Here is a 17,904-nt window from a genome sequence, read left to right as displayed (position 1 = left end):
TCCAACACAACCACTGGAAATGGTTCTTTTCCTGTTACGTTGCTTTGTGGTACAGCCCTGAAGGGCTTCTGTAGACATACATATTCTTTGTAACTGCCACCAAAGATGTTGTTTTTCATTCTCTGTCCCAGGGGCGTAACTAGGATTCATGGGGCCCCATAGCAAAAAACAGTAAGGTCCCCATGAATCCTAGTGTCTAGGGGTGAAACATCCTCCCCAGACTGTGTTCAGAGGCTAATCCAATAGAAAAAAATCTGAAGCACTCGTTTTTTATATGCAAAAGTGTTCATAAATTTATTAACAGCGTGCAGGAGAGAAGCCAGGAAAATAACAATGCTTTCATTAGCAAGACAATTATTGGATGCAAAGCGACTGTGGACGTTTCGATCCTATCCAGGACCTTTTTCAACGTCGCTGTGGGTATGTCTGGTGGGGAGCGCTCCTGGCGCTATCCTTGGGCGTAATCAGAGGCTCGCACAGCACAGCCTACCCCCACACACACACACACGCATACCTACTGGACCGCGCTCACATACCCCCCTTCCCCCCTGGGACAGTGCTCAGAGCGGCCCTTATGGAGCAGCAATCTTGGCAGCCTCCTCCCAGGCGGCGCTCACAGACCACCCTTCCTCCCCAGGACAGCGCTAAGAGTGGCTTTTACAGTCACAGACCCTCTGAGGACTGTCGGGGGGGGGGGGGGGGGGGAGTGGTCTTTGAGCACCATCTAGGAGGGAGCTGGCTTGATTGCTGCACCGTGAGGGCTGCTCTGAGAGGGGAAGGGGATGGGGTAATTGCTGCCTGAGAGCTGTTTTGAGCGCCATCCCAAGGGAAAGGGGGGGAGATTCTCTGAGCACCGTACCATGAAGGTAGGCCGCACGGGCCCTATAGTTGTTGCATGGTCTGCTTCAATGGTAGCTAGGCCACTGCTCTGTCCATACCCAGTTGTTCAAAACTAATCTGTATTATTTATTCTTTAATAGACTTTATAAAGAACTAATCCAAAATCTGTGATCTTTATATGGCTGTCCTCAGTCAGCAGAATGTTATCTAATTTTATGTCCCAGTGAATAACTCTGTAGCAGTGAATGAATGTCAAGCATGAGATGATTTCTGCTGTCATAAATCTTATAGTGTTCATATAGCGCATAAGTAATCAAGGAAATTACCTCCACAAGCAAGTTCGTTTGCATAATTTTCTGTCTGAAATGCAGCATACCCACAAATTAAAAGCAGCTCCAGTGAGCAGGCCTCAGGATAAGGTTTTCTTAAGAAACTGAGTGAAGGTTATTAAAGGGGTTTTCTGGCATAAACCACTAATCTGTGATGCTGCGGGGGACATATTAGTGCTGTATACTCACCTCACCGTCGTAGCTGCCGATTCCTGGGCCTCCTTCTGTCCGCCGCTGTCATATTTTTCACAACATCTGCTGACTTGCTGTTTCCACAGGAAATGGTAGCTGAGCATAGAAATTGCTACACTGTGCTATGCTGAGCAGAAATATCCTGTGGGAACAGTACGTCAGGGGATGTTATGAAAACATGGAACAGGTAAGTATACAGCACTGTTATGTCCCCCGCAGGCCTGGCAGCATCAGAGATTAGTAATTTATGCTTGACCACCCTTTTAGGCCTTCTATTCTTAGCAATTTTAAGGTCCACATTTTTATTGCGTGTGTGAGTGTGTGAGTCAGTGATCAATGAAACCTTGGCAGAAATTATTCCTCTTTTGTACAATGTAAGAAGGTCAGAGGTCTTCCTTTTTCTAGCAGTCAATTTTAAAGTGTCACTGACAGTACAAAAACATTTGGCATGTCATAGAGACATGTCAAAAGTTTTGATCAGTCCTGGTCTGAGTGTTCAGATCCATGTCCACTCTCCGCTCTGAGTTAGAAAAAAGAGTTGGACTCATAATGGAGCTCTATGGAGCCCAGATCCTTTTCTTTATCTCAGAGCGGAGAGTAGATGGCTGCAGCTCTGTCCTCTGCCCACTTATGAACACTCAGACCCGAACCGATCAAAACTTTTGACATGTCTCTATGATGTGTCAAAAGTTTTTTGTAATGACAGTAACACTTTAACCCCTTAACTTCACAGCCACTTTGGCAGTAAGGGCCAAGCTTTATTTTTCAGATCTGACCCATCGAATATTTTGTGCTAATGACTTACTATTACCAATTTTACACTTATCCAAGTCTTTCTGAGTTCTCTCGTGACATTCATCTACATTTATGTACATAGGGTTGCACTGATGTGCAGCAATCCCTGCAGTCGCATACTTAAATTTATGTTAAGTGGTTAATAGAGTAGGGTCTCCCGGCTGTTCATTTTGATTGTTCTTGCTTCGACACCCAGTTTCCCTTTCTCTTAAGTTTGTTTGTTTTAGGGTGCTATTGATATATATATATATATATATATATATATATATATATATACAGTATATATATATATATATATATATATATATATATATATATATACAATTTTTTTGTTTTTTTTTGGGGGGGGGGGGTATATCCCATTAGCCTGCTCCATCTGTTTCGTACAGCATCTAGTGACAAAATATTCTCAGTTACCTAATTCTTAATTAGACTTGCTTGACCAACCTGCTTATTAAATTTCTCAATCTTCCTAACCTGTGGTGAAAGTTCTTTCTCATCTGCTCCATTTGAACTCATTTTCTTTGCATTATGACCCCTTCTTCATTTCTATTGATTATAGAAACCTATTTTTTCATTACTTTTTTTCCTTCTGACATCCATGTTATTTGTAAGGCAACAACTGTAGTAAAAAAATAAAATAAATTAAAATAATGAATAGTAAACAGGGCTAATCCCCTTGCAGATCTTCGGCATATAAATACCCTTTCCAAAACCACTATAGTTTTTTCCTGATGGAAAAATCCATCCATGTCTGACTTTATAAATGCTTCTCTGGATGAATGAAAAGAAATTCCCACAGACTTATTCTAAAATGATGTAGAAAGCCTTCCCAGAAGGCAAGATGTTATAACTGCAAAAGGAGGACCAATGCCATATTAATATATAGGTTTAGAATGGCATGTCCTGCCAGTGTAATCTGTAGAGGTCCTAATACTTTTGACCATATAGTGTAGGTCTTTGCGTCCATACAGTCTGTATACGTGTGTTTGGGGTAGCTTTTTTTTTATCTATGTACACCTGAGTGGATGACGAGGTGCCATTCCAAATGTTACTCTAGAACTTACATTCTGGTGACTACCACACATGAACCTCATTAGGAGTAACAAATAACTGCAAAACCCACAGTTTTAGGGAAGTTACAAGTTTCCAGGCAATGATACAATGCATTACATGTTCTAATCATGGTTGACTGCACTTCATATACAATGATGTGAGGTATTTACGGATACAAAGTAATTGTGTATTTAGCCACATGGTATGCTTTTGCATTTTGCCATATGCAAGAAGCTCGGTGTTATGTAAGAAGCTGCTCATTTTGTGCTCATCATCATTACCTTTTTTTTTGGATACTATATGTAATTGTTTAAGCAACTGAATTGTGATTGTTTTATTGTGTTAAGGGTTTTAAAGTCTCACTGTCACTTCAGAAAACTTTTGACATGTCAAAGATACATGTCAAAAGTTTTGATCGGTCCGGGTTTGAGTGTTCAGACTTGTAACAATCAGGAGATAGAGCCGGGGAGAAGACTTGCTGCAGCGTGTCCTCTCCCAGCTCTGAGTCATGTGATCAGCGGGACTGATCAGTCGGGCTCCATAGAGCTCCATTGTAGGTCCAACTGATCACGTGACTCAGAGCCGGGAGAGGATGTGCTGCAGTGTGTCTTCTCCCGGGTATATTTCCAAATCGGTAGGGGTCTGAAGACTCAGACCCTGACCGATCAAAACTTTTGACATGTTTCTATGAAATGTCAAAAGTTTTCTGAAGTGACAGTCACACTTTAGAGGGGTTATCCAGCGCTAAAAAGACGTGGCCACTTTTGCACCAGTCTGGTCTCCAATTCAGGTGAGGTTTGCAATTAAGCCTCATTTACGTCAATGGAACTGAGTTTCAAAACCTCACCCAAACTGAAGACAAAAGTGGTGCAAAAGTGGCCATGTAGCAATAGATAATCCCTTTAAAGGGGTATAAAAATGATAGTAGTGTTGTGCCGCGTTAAAGATAAGAACCTCATATCGGGAGCACGGTTGTTTTTATCTCCACATTTCTCCCTTTAAAGGGGTATTCCCCCGAAATCATTTTTGCTTTAATAAATTGCCCATCCATAGCTTTTCATCTTTCCTATATACATTTGTTAAGGATTCTGCACAGTTTTGCTGTTTTCTGGGTGCACTCACTCCCTCTGGTTGCATAAAATCATCAAATTTCAGTCCTGTCCAACACCACTCCCTGCTCCTGGCCCCCACCCTTCGTGTCGGTGATCACGTGTCCTCCGTCTCTTCAATGGGCAGGGTGAGCCATTATAACCCTGCCCACTGAAGAGAGAGATGACAGTCTCCCCCAGAAGAGAGGCACATAGCGGGCCTGTCACCCTCTGTTGCCCCCCCCCCCCGGACGTTATGTTACACCCGCCGACCTGGACCCGTCCCCCTGGATATACATATATGCTATACTATGTCCGGCGGCACCCGCCCCAGCCAGCTATACAACACCCCCCCCTCCGCTCCGGAGCCCAGGACTGACAGCAGAATCAACCCCTTCCATTGCTGCTGCCGCTCTCGTGACCGGGACCGACAGCAGAATCATACCCCTCCATCGCTGCTGCTGCTCTCCCGCACTGGCTCGGGAATGACAGTACAATCACCACCACAACCCCCATCCCCCGCCCTTACGCCCACTCGCCCGCCTGCATCAGTATCCTGGAAACCCCCGCCATCACCGCTGCTCCTCTCCCGCACTGCTCCCCTTGTCCAGGACTGACAGGACAATCATCTCCGGCTCGTCCGCATGCCTGCATCAGTTTCCAGCACTGAGACCACCCCTAACCCCCATGCCTGCCTCGTCCCGGCCAACCCCCGTGATCCTGCTATCCATCCACATCTGTGACCTGATATATTGTGATTTGGATGGAAAGCAGCTTGCTTGGACTTGTAGTTCTATACAATATATCAGGTCACAAAAATTCTGTAGCGCTACCGGTCCCAGCAAGCTGCTATCCATCACAATATATCAGGTCAGAGAGCTTCTGTAGAACTACAGTTCCAAGCAAGCAGCAAGAAGCACTGCATGCTGGGAAATGTAGTTTCCTGGCTGGTACTATCTTGAATATAGACGGCTTTTAGATAAAACTTTTTCTCGGGAACGGCAACAGCTAGAAAGGCTCCAAATACTCAAGGGGACTTAGTGAGTAAGACAAGCTAGGTTTGGGGGGCATTTAATTTTTTAGCTCTTGGGGGGAATACCCCTTAAACTAGGCCCCTGTGTTAATTCTCTGAAAATTTTGATCAGTCATAATTAAACGCTTTATATGTTAAACCTGACAAAAAAACAATTACAGCAATATCTAATTTATATAGTTCTTTATATCAGCCGTGTCCAGTGGTTGGCTGAGCAGTCAGGTTCTAACCTGAATGGAAGCAGGCAGAATAGACATGTGCGGGGGGGGGGGGGGAATCAGCAGGAGCTAAATGGGAGCTGCAGTAGGACCATTGGGGGACCAGGGTAGCTTAGGTTATAGCTTTTCTCTATTTTTCTACAAAAGGAACGGGAAAACCCTTGTAAGGGTACCTTCTTACATACCGCATCACAGTGAACTTCATGCTGTGAATTTACCAATTACCATTAAATCTATGACAATTCATTTTCACAGCTGAGCAGCAATTCTTACCTGTCCATGCTCCCCCAATGCCCTCCAGCACTGTTTCTGGTCCCCACTCAGTGACGGCCTGCTAAGCCAATCACTGGCTGTGGTGGGACAGCACAGTGATTGGAGTTAGGGCAGTGCAGTTATTTGGGGGACCTGAACCATGCTGGAGGGCATTGGGGGAGCGCAGACAGGTAAGAATAGCTGCTTTATTGGGGGGGTTTACATCACAGCAGCAAGGTATCTTAGGTTTTACAAGCCTATAAACTGTCAGAGGCTTTAATGGTAATTAGTATTGCAGGAGATTTCACTGGAAGAAACTCACAGCGTGAAATCTGCTCCGATACGGCACATGTGAAGGGACCCTAAGGAGTTAATCACTGCGTATATGAAAAGTTCCAATAAAACTTTTACTCTGATACATTTCCTCCCAATTTTCGCAAGATATTTGCTAACAATGTGAGAACAGCCTTGTTCACATTTAGTGACAGCAAACCCACACATTTCTAGCCCTGCACTTGAGAGTTTGGTATGATCATATCTAGTCTAGGCAACGTTCTATAAACTAAATATATCTGCAGACACACCAATTTATCCTGTAATTTCATTGGGGTCAAAGTTCAGGGTTTTTTTTCTGACCGAGAGCTACAAATCCCCTGCTTCCTTTCACATAATCATAAAGTGAAATGATAAAATTCTAGTGGCCCGTAGCCTCCACTGAGGAGGATGTAACATCTTATTGCATACTTATTTAGTAAAGGGGACCTCTCTGTCACCTGTCACCTTAGAAATGCTTAGCCATAGCTCTGCAGATTGATTTAGTACTTTATACATATAAATTCTAACTCAAATATATATATATATATATATATATATATATATATATATATATATATATAGATAATCTATCAGGTATAATAACAGATGAGAGTCTGATGCTAAATTACAGCAAACTGGTCCAGGCCGCCAATGCTCCACTAAGGCTGGGTTCACACTGCGTTTTTACTATACCTTTAACGCAGGGATGGGGAACCTTCAGCCCTCCAGCTGTTGCAAAACTACAATTGCCATCATGCCTGGACAGCCGAAGCTTTAGCTTTAGCTGTCCAGGCATTATGGGAATTGTAGTTTTGCAACAGCTGGAGGGCTGAAGGTTCCCCATCCCAGGTTTAACGGATCCTATTAATGGAAAAAGGATGGAAAAAAACAGATGCATTTGTCTGCATCCATTTGGACTTCCATTATAAAAAACGGATCAAAACGCATCCTTTTTTAGCGTACAGAAAAACGTGTTTGATGATGTTTTTTTTTCATGGAAGTCAGTGGAAAAACAAATCTAAATGGATGCACACAAATACATTTGTTTTTCATCCGTTTTTACAGTTAAATGGACAGCAAAACTGCAGTGTGAACCCAGCCCTAACTTTTGGTGGTCAAGGCTACCTCAGCGACTTCAATGAAGCCATTTACATGATTGGATGAACATGGCTACCAGCAGCACATCTCACAGCACTGAGATGGAATATCAACATAGGACAGCAGGACACAAATGCAGATGCCCCAGAAGGGTGTAGCATGCTCACCTATTCAGGTACTGGTTAGGCTTATCAGACCACAAACAGCAAACAATAGAACAGTCTATTGACCAAAAGCAAGGAGGTGACATAGATTCAAAATCAAAAGTTCAGAACTCTAAGGGCCCTTTTACAGGGAGCGATAATCGGCCAAATCAGGCCGTTTGGGCCAATTATCGCTCTGTGTAATAAAGAAAACAATCAGCTGAAATGGTTTCTTTAAGTTCAGACCTAAAATCATCAGGCGCCGACCGCACATCGCTACGTGTAATAGCGATGCACGGCCGATGGCTAATGATTATAGTGTAAAATAATATTAAAGTGAAACTATAATTTCAGTAGCCAAAAATGAAATTCCTCAAATAAAAAGCCCACGTGTTACCCTTTAAAAAGAGCCCTAAACTACGTTGATAGCTTGTACGCTCGCTGAGATATCCCCAGTTGTTTGGCTCAGAAGAATAAATAAATTTTTCTTCTGACTGAGAGAAAGTGGGCGTGGCCTATCCCTCATCTCCCTGGCCTCCATTCACTGACCAGCAGTTTAGGAGATGTATCACACACAGTGGGATTAGATACAGCCCCAGCATACAGTATCACAATGTAAGATTAGATACAAAGCACCAGCCGATGGTATCACACACAGTGGGATTAGATACAGTCATCTGCACTCATTACACTGTAGGATAATGTCAGCCATGGAGGTGGGGGCACCTGCTGCAGACATCTGATGATCTATGGAAGGACTACAGCTGTGTTGTGCTGGGACTTGTAGTCCTCCCCTCAGTGACTCACCCACTCTCCCTCATGCAGTACATTGTAGTCATGGCTGGGATGTCCCTCCTTGTTGAAGCACTGAGTACTTGTCCCTCCATCCAGCTCTTCCCCTGCGCTGCTCCTCACACACAACCCCCTCAGCTCTGCTTAGTCACCTCTGTGAGGGGAGGGGGGAGAAGGTGCTGCTAGGAGGGGGGAGGAGGGTTTGTTTATGTCTCTCTCTGTGTCAGGGCTGTTATCTGATGCTGCTGTCAGAGTCTGTACACTCAGGACGGATCTGCAGGGAGGGGGCGTGTCCAGCAGGAATGCAGAAATAAGTCAGAGCCAGATAGGGCTGTAAGGGCTTAATCAGCCTTATGTATTTAAAAAACTGTTCATTTTAGGTTATTAATGTTGTAGACATGTCACTGGAGAAGTGTTTGAGGGGGTGAACATCTCACCTAGGTTGCTCCACACGGGGGAGATGGTAAGTCCAGGAGGGATCTGTTGCTCAGCAGTGTTATGCTGCTGAGCTATTATTTAATGTTGCCGGGCCTGGATTTACATGGAATGGCAGGTAGGTTTTGGTAGTGGGACTTGCCATTCCCTTCCCTCGATCCAGTTCAGGTGTTGGGATCAGGTGAGCTCTGACCCTAATCAGCCTGAGAAGGTAAAAGCTCACACAGTGTGCAGATGGTCGCTCTCAGCCAGGAGTGAACAGCCTGTGTGTTTGGTGGGAGCTGTGAATACGGTGCTGGAGCATATATATACCCTGCGATATCCAGGTGAAAGACGCACTGTTAGTCTAGTGTCAGATAGGTGAAGAAACCTGTTAGTAAGCGCCCAGACGGGCAAGACCTTTTTGTTTGTTTGGTTCTTAAAAGCACGGTGTTGCTGTATTTCTGTTTGCTGGACTGTTTATGCTGCAAATAAACGCCAAGCTGTTATTTTACAAGTCCAAGTCTGCTGTGAACTGTGTCCAAACACACCATCCCCGGCAAGATCCCTACAATGTATATTGCAAAAATTGTTATCATGCCCTAAGCTAACTAAAACTGAAAGGTCAAAATATTTTATAGTTACGCTCAGGCTCGGACTGGGCCACCGGGGGGCCGGGGAAAACCCCGGTGGGCCCCGAGCTGGAGTGGGCCCCCCCGCTCCTAGGGGGGCCTGGGGCCGCGCCTCCCTTTTTAACTGGAAGCGATCGCAACAATCGCTTCCAGTTAAATGTAAGGAAGTGTTCTGATTGACAAAGCGGGAAGCCGCAGGCTTCCCGCCCTGTCAATCACTCTTGTGACCGCAAGCAGAGATTTGCTTGCGATCACAAGAGTGTCGCAAGCTCCGTTGCGAAGTGCCGCCAGCGCCATCACTGACCTCAGTGTGCGCCGCGGCGGCTAGGACTTCCGGGTCATGGAGCGAATACCGGAAGTCCCAGCCACCGCGGCGCACACTAAGGTCAGTGATGGTGCTGGCGGCACTTCGCAACGGAGCTGCTCACCTGTCAGAAGAAGAGAGAAGAGGAGGCCGGCGTCCGACGGGGGATCGTGTGGTTAGGTGAGTAGTCTTGTGTTTTTTGTTTTTTTTTTTAATCAGAGGGGGTAAGATAAGGGGGGGGGGGGGCTGTATACAGGGGGAGGACAACATAGGGGGGGTATATACAGGGGGAGGACAACATAAGGGGGGCTGTATACAGGGTGGAGGACAACATAAGGGGGGGCTGTATACAGGGGAGGACAACATAAGGGGGGCTGTATACAGGGTGGAGGACAACATAGGGGGGGCTGTATACAGGGGGAGGACAACATAAGGGGGGGCTGTATACAGGGGGAGGACAACATAAGGGGGGGGCTGTATACAGGGGGAGGACAACATTAGGGGGGCTGTATACAGGGAGGACAACAGAAGGGGGGCTATATACAGGGGAGGACAACAGAAAGGGGGCTATATACAGGGGGAGGACAATATAAGGGGGGCTTTATACAGGGGGGGACAACAGAAGGGGGGCTATATACAGGGGAGGACAATATAAGGGGGGCTGTATACAGGGGAGGACAATATAAGGGGGGCTGTATACAGGGGAGGACAATATAAGGGGGGCTGTATACAGGGGAGGACAATATAAGGGGGGCTGTATACAGGGGAGGACAACATAAGGGGGGCTTTATACAGGGGGGGACAACATAAGGGGGGCTATATACAGGGGGAGGACAACATAAGGGGGGCTGTATACAGGGGGAGGATAACATAAGGGGGCTGTATACAGGGGGAGAACAACATAAGGGGGGCTGTATACAGGGTGGAGGACAACATAAGGGGCTGTATACAGGGGAGGACAACATAAGGGGGGCTGTATACAGGGTGGAGGACAACATAAGGGGGGCTGTATACAGGGGAGGACAACATAAGGGGGGCTGTATACAGGGGGAGGACAACATAGGGGGGCTATATACAGGGGGAGGACAACATAAGGGGGGCTGTATACAGGGGAGGACAACATAAGGGGGTATATACAGGGGAAGGAAAAGATAAGGGGGGCTGTATACAGGGGGAGGACAACATAAGGGGGGCTGTATACAGGGGAAGGACAACATAAGGGGGGCTATATACAGGGGGAGGACAACATAAGGGGGGCTGTATACAGGGGGAGGATAACATAAGGGGGCTGTATACAGGGGGAGAACAACATAAGGAGGGCTGTATACAGGGTGGAGGACAACATAAGGGGGTCTGTATACAGGGGGAGGACAACAGAAGGAGGTCTGTATACAGGGGAGGACAACATAAGGGGGGCTGTATACAGGGTGGAGGACAACATAAGGGGGGCTGTATACAGGGGGGGGACAACATAAGGGGGGCTGTATACAGGGGAGGACAATATAAGGGGGGCTGTATACAGGGGAGGACAACATAAGGGGGGCTTTATACAGGGGGGGGACAACATAAGGGGGGCTATGTACAGGGGGAGGACAACATAAGGGGGGCTGTATACAGGGGGAGGATAACATAAGGGGGCTGTATACAGGGGGAGAACAACATAAGGGGGGCTGTATACAGGGTGGAGGACAACATAAGGGGCTGTATACAAGGGAGGACAACATAAGGGGGGCTGTATACAGGGTGGAGGACAACATAAGGGGCTGTATACAGGGGAGGACAACATAAGGGGGGCTGTATACAGGGTGGAGGACAACATAAGGGGGGCTGTATACAGGGGAGGACAACATAAGGGGGGCTGTATACAGGGGGAGGACAACATAGGGGGGCTATATACAGGGGGAGGACAACATAAGGGGGGCTGTATACAGGGGAGGACAACATAAGGGGGTATATACAGGGGAAGGAAAAGATAAGGGGGGCTGTATACAGGGGGAGGACAACATAAGGGGGGCTATATACAGGGGAGGACAACATAAGGGGGGCTGTATACAGGGGGAGGACAACATAAGGGGGGCTGTATACAGGGGGAGAACAACATAAGGGGGGCTGTATACAGGGTGGAGGACAACATAAGGGGCTGTATACAGGGGAGGACAACATAAGTGGGGCTGTATACAGGGTGGAGGACAACATAAGGGGAGCTGTATACAGGGGAGGACAACATAAGGGGGGCTGTATACAGGGGGAGGAAAACATAGGGGGGCTATATACAGGGGGAGGACAACATAAGGGGGGCTGTATACAGGGGAGGACAACATAAGGGGGTATATACAGGGGAAGGAAAAGATAAGGGGGGCTGTATACAGGGGGAGGACAACATAAGGGGGGCTGTATACAGGGGGAGGACAACATAAGGGGGGCTGTATACAAGGGGGAGGACAACATAAGGGGGGGCTGTATACAGGGGAGGACAACATAAGGGGGTATATACAGGGGAAGGAAAAGATAAGGGGGGCTGTATACAGGGGGAGGACAACATAAGGGGGGCTGTATACAGGGGGAGGACAACATAAGGGGGGCTGTATACAAGGGGGAGGACAACATAAGGGGGGCTGTATACAGGGGGAGGACAACATAAGGGGGCTGTATACAGGGGAGGACAACATAAGGGGGGCTATATACAGGGGGAGGACAACATTAGGGGGGGGGCTGTATACAGGGGGAGGACAACATAAGGGGGGCTATATACAGGGGGAGGACAACAGAAGGGGGTCTGTATACAGGGGGAGGACAACAGAAGGGGGGCTATATACAGGGGGAGGACAACATAAGGGGGGCTATATACAGGGGGAGGACAACATAAGGGGGGCTATATACAGGGGGAGGACAACATAAGGGGGGGCTGTATACAGGGGGAGGACAACATAAGGGGGGCTATATACAGGGGGAGGACAACAGAAGGGGGTCTGTATACAGGGGGAGGACAACAGAAGGGGGTCTGTATACAGGGGGAGGACAACAGAAGGGGGGCTATATACAGGGGGAGGACAACATAAGGGGGGCTGTATACAGGGGAAGGACAACATAAGGGGGGTATATACAGGGGAAGGAAAACATAAGGGGCTATATACAGGAAAGGACAATATAAGGGGGGCTGTATACAGGAAAGGACAACATAAGGGGGGCTATATACAGGGGAAGGACAACATAAGGGGCTATATACAGGGGAAGGAAAACATAAGGGGCTATATGGGGCAAGGACAACCTAAGGGGGCTATACGGGGGAATAGACAACATAAGGAGCTATATGGGGGGTAGGGATGGCCAACATAAGGGGGCTATCTATATGGGGGGATGGATAACACAAGCGGGCCAGTTATAAGGGGGATAACACAGGGAGCCATCTATAAGGGACACTGGTTGGGGGCAATTTATAAGGAGGACAACACTGAGGAGGCATCTATAAAGGGCACTACACAGAGGGGGACAACAATGTATAAGGGTAACTATACTGGGTGCGGTGTGTATACAATAGGGCATGCACAGAGAGGGGCATCTACTTTAGTGGACTACACAGAGGGGTGATCTATAAGGGGACTACACAGAGGGGGCCATATACTATAGGGCAGGAATAGGGAACCTTGGCTCTCCAGCTGTTGCAAAACTACAGCTTTAGCTGTGGCTGTCCAGGCATGATGGGAGTTGTAGTTTTGCAACAGCTGGAGAAGTTCCCTACCCCTGATATAGGGAATGCACAGAGGTTTTCATCTACTGTAAGGGGATTACACAGAGGGGGATCTCTACTATAGGGGCCATCTATATGGAGAACTGAACAAGGGGCCATCTACAAGGTGTGTACACTATATATATATATATATATATATATATATATATATATATATATATATATATATACACACACACACACACACGCTACAAATAGTCAGGGCTAATCACTGAGAGAAGGTGTAAAGGGGCCAGTACAGATGTGCAGTGTGTAGAGAGATGAGGATGGTGACAGAGTGAGGAGCCTAATATATTTCTCTGGCAGATTCTGTGGATTCGTGGCTCGGAGAAGTTCTCATAAGGGCCCAGTGCAGATGGAGAAGAAGATGAAAAGGGAAGAACTCAGATCAGAGAAGACGTCCCCTGTGAGTCACTAAATCTATGTGCACTGTAACGTATATAGTGTAGAGCTGGGGCCACCTCTATATGACTGTATGAGGGGATATTGATCTTTTGTTCAGAGGATTTTATTCAGTAGCAGCGGTGGTGTTAGTCAGTATTTGGTGGTGTTAGTCAGTATGTGGTGGTGTTAGTCAGTATGTGGGGGTATTATTTGTTACTTGTAATCTGGTGTGGTGTTCATTGGTCTTAGTATACCAGATTTGGTCAGTAACAATATGGTAGCAATGGTTGTGGTGTTGCGGTAATATTTCCCCCTTGTATACTGGTAATATTGGTCTCAGTATACAGGATTTGGTCAGTAACAGTATAGCGGTAATATGTATGGTGATACTATTTCCCTCCTGTATACTGGTTTATTGGTAATATCGGTCTTGATAGACAGGATTTGGTCAGTTACTATATAGCGGTAATATGTGTGGGGATATTTGCTCTTTGTATACTGGTGTTATTGGTAGCTGTATGACTTGTATCTAAGTATACAGCGTTATCATACAAAAAAATTGTCTTATAGCCTAATTACACGGGCCAATAATCGGTAACAAGTGCTCCTAGGAAGTCTATTCAGCCGATGATCGGCCCATGTAAAAGTGCCAGAGATCTGCTAACATGCAAGCAAATGTCCCATAGTCGACTGATTTGATCTTTTGTGCGGCTAAGATCATTGCTGTCGGCTGCACATCACCTGCCCTGCTGATTAGCAATCATTTGCAGCCCTATGCTGCCCCATATCACGCCGTGTTAATGGACCCTTATTAATGTTACCATAGATAAGTGCGGTGGCAGAAGGGTGGGCCCCAAGAATGATTTCCCCTGGTGGGCCAAGGCACTCCAGTCCGACACTGGTTACGCTTTAACTCCCCTTACTGTGTTTCCGGGCGTCCTCGGAGGCCTTTTGCACTGTGTGCAGCTCTGTTTCTGCTCCAGTATTTACAGTGACAGGCCACGGCCGCTCAGCCGATCACGGTCTGCAGCCTGTCTCGTCCAGTGATTGGCTGAGCGGCCGATGTTTTGTCACTGCAAATACTGAAGCAGAAGCAGAGCTGCAAACAGAGTGAAAGGCCTCTGAGGATGCCCGGGAACGCAGTAAGGTGAGTTAATATTTATTATTTTACATTAAATGCAAGTGCTACATGGTCATCGCTAACGATGTCCATGCAGCCCTTGGTGCCCGATCATTGAACCGTGTAATAGCTCAGTAAACGAGTACCAATCTAGCAGATTACTGTTTATTATCAGGTCGTGTAATAGGACCCTAAGAATTATAGTCAGCAAGAGGGATACCGGATACAAAGTCTAACGAAGTCTAGAGCCAAAATAATTCTGCCGTAGAACATGGTAAATATCCAAAGTCACAGGCACCTTCCCAATGCAGTAGCCTGCTATAGGCCTCATGGCACACACATTGGACTTAAAAGCAAAGGCCTGCTCTGCATCCTAATGTACTAATTGACCAGTCCTACTGACATAGGCTGGTGGCCAAGGAGACACCTGGATACCTTGCAGGAGCCCAGACAGGTATGTTACAAGTCTAAAGGCCCTATTCCACCAACAGATCTGACGACAGATTATCTGCCAAAGATTTGAAGCCAAACCCAGGAGTGGATTTGAAAAGAGGAGAAATCCAGTCTTTCCTTTATGACCTGTTCCCTGTTTATAGTCTGTTCCTGGGTTTGGCTTCAAATCTTTGGCAGATAATCTGTTGTCAGATCTGTTGGTGGAATAAGGCTGTGTTCTCATGTTGAAGATGAACTTCATTTTTTAATGCATTCTTGATTGCCTAAAATATAAACAGGTTTGTAATACTGAAACAATTATTAGAATAGTCTGTGTATTTTCTTAAGAAAGAACCCACAAATCATGTTCAAAGAACAGAACTAGTAACAAAGACATTAGGAAAAAATGTCATCCATGGCAGATTTACAAGGAGCAGGCTACTACTGAACACAAGAGAACGCAAGGCTTGTCTCACATTTGCCAAAAACATCTATATACCCTCCAAGATGCTTGGGGTAATTTGTTGACTAAGTATATATATTGACTGGTATAAGAACTTCTTCTCTCTAACAGTTAAACATAGTGATGATGAGATTGTCTCTGACAGTTCTGCGGGACCTGACTGACTTGATATAATTGGTGAACCATTTTACTCTCTATCAGAAAACCCTGAATGGGGAATAACTGGTGACTGAAGGGGTTATCCAGTACTACAGAAACATGGCCACTTTCTTCCAGGGACAGCTCCTCTCCCCTTGTCTCCTGTGTGGGTGTAGGTTTTGTAACAGTTCCATTGAAGTGAATGGAGCCTAATTGCAAACTACACTTGAATTAACTGGAGACAAGAGTGCTGTCTCTGGAAGAAAGTAATGTATCAGAATAAGGTCAGTTTCACACAAGCATGTCGCTTGCTTTTTATGTATGTAGTATGGATGCATGTCTTGGTCTGATGACCCAAATTTAGGTCATCAAAACATCAGGCTTTTGTCCATTATATGGGAAAAAATGCAAGTGCAAGTGTGCTTGTGCGACACCCGCATAGTGCCCCCCCCCCCCCCCCCCCCCCCCATTGTGGTGCAGGTCCATTTCACGATCCTTAAGGGTGCAGCAGGGGATTTTCACAAAAAAATGTTGTCTTTCAAATCAACTGGTTGCAGCAAGTGCCTGAGATTTGTAATGTACTTCTATTAAATAATCTGAAGTCTTCCAGTACTTATCAGCTGCTGTATGTCCTGCAGGAAGTGGTTTATTTTTTTTTTAGTCTTACACAGTGCTCTCTGCTGCCACCTCTTTCCATGAGAGGAACTGTCCAGAGCAGTAGCAAATCTCCATAGAAAACCTCTCCTGCCCCTCCAGACCATTTCCTGCAGGACATACAGCAGCAGATAAGTACTAGTAGACTTGAGATTTTTAATAGAAGCAAATTACATATCTCTGGCACTTTATGGCATCAGTTGATTTTAAAGCTTTTTTGTGAACTACCTCTTTAATAATTCACAGCCTTCCCTGCTCACTCTACTTCCCACAGCACACATCTATCCCTTTCTACTGGGTCCTAGCTCCTACAAGGTTGTTGAATTCAAATTTAATTTAAATTTAAATTGTCAGTTCATACTGGGGAAAGCCATATTTGCAGACAGAGTTTAAACAGAGAAAGAGTAGGCCCAAATTCTCTACCAGCAATGTAAAAGATTAATCGCAAGCTAACTCTAACTTCATTGCTTGTTAGTGCTGGCACAATCTGTTCTTAGGTTTACAGAGGAATTTCTTTTTTACATGGGATATATCTCTATTAAATGATATGATGACTTAAAGTGTCACTCTCATTATAACTTTAGAAATCTAATTCAACAGTAGATGTGAAATAAAGCAAGTTTGCAGTTTACATTTATAATTTTTTTGTTGGTATCCTGCTGTAAAACAAAGCTGAACTTACCAGAAATCCAGGTCCAGTCTCCTGAAGGCAGATTTTTAAACTTGTGCTGGTTGAAAAAAACAGACTAAACACAGGAAGTCTGACCTGTACAGAGAGTAACCGCTCAATGGTTTCATCAGTTACATGACTACCTTCTCTCTGTGAGCGCTCCGATGGCCTGAGATACACAGGACGTCCTGTTTTCTGACTCTTTGAGAGAGAAAAAGCGTCAGAAAACAGGAAGTGCCATGTTTTCCATGAAAACTAAAAAAAAAAATAATGAATGTAAATTGCAAACTAGATTGTGAAAGTTATACCAACAGGTACACTTTAAAAGCTGCATTTACTTTGTCTTCTATTAAAATTGGATAATCTAAAGCATGGGACAAGAAAAAATAGAAGAAATCAGAAGAGGGCAAAGGTATGCTTGCTGAGTACCTGGTTTAAAGCAAGTAGATGATTTTAAGTCAAAGGGGTAGTGCGGCGCTAAACATTTATTCATAAAATAACACACATTACAAAGTTATACAACCAATCGCGGCTAAGCAGCTGATGACGCGGCAGAGGGGGGGCCGGCATGAGGGACGGCTGGAGCGGTTCAGCCGGCCTCTAGAAGATGACATCATTGTCCCAGGATGGCGGCCGGGGGTCGACAGTAATGCGGTGGGTATAATGCACCACACTTTCAGGGTGGGGGGAACACGGGGAAGGCATTCACTTACATAACACACATTACAAAGTTGTATAACTTTTTACTGTGTGTTATTTTGTGAATAAATGTTAAGCGCTGCACTACCCCTTTA

This window comes from Dendropsophus ebraccatus, chromosome 8 (assembly GCF_027789765.1).
Source record: "Dendropsophus ebraccatus isolate aDenEbr1 chromosome 8, aDenEbr1.pat, whole genome shotgun sequence".
NCBI lineage: Eukaryota > Metazoa > Chordata > Amphibia > Anura > Hylidae > Dendropsophus > Dendropsophus ebraccatus.
The sequence above is the reverse complement of the archived record's forward strand: the minus strand, read 5'-3'. Positions refer to the sequence as shown.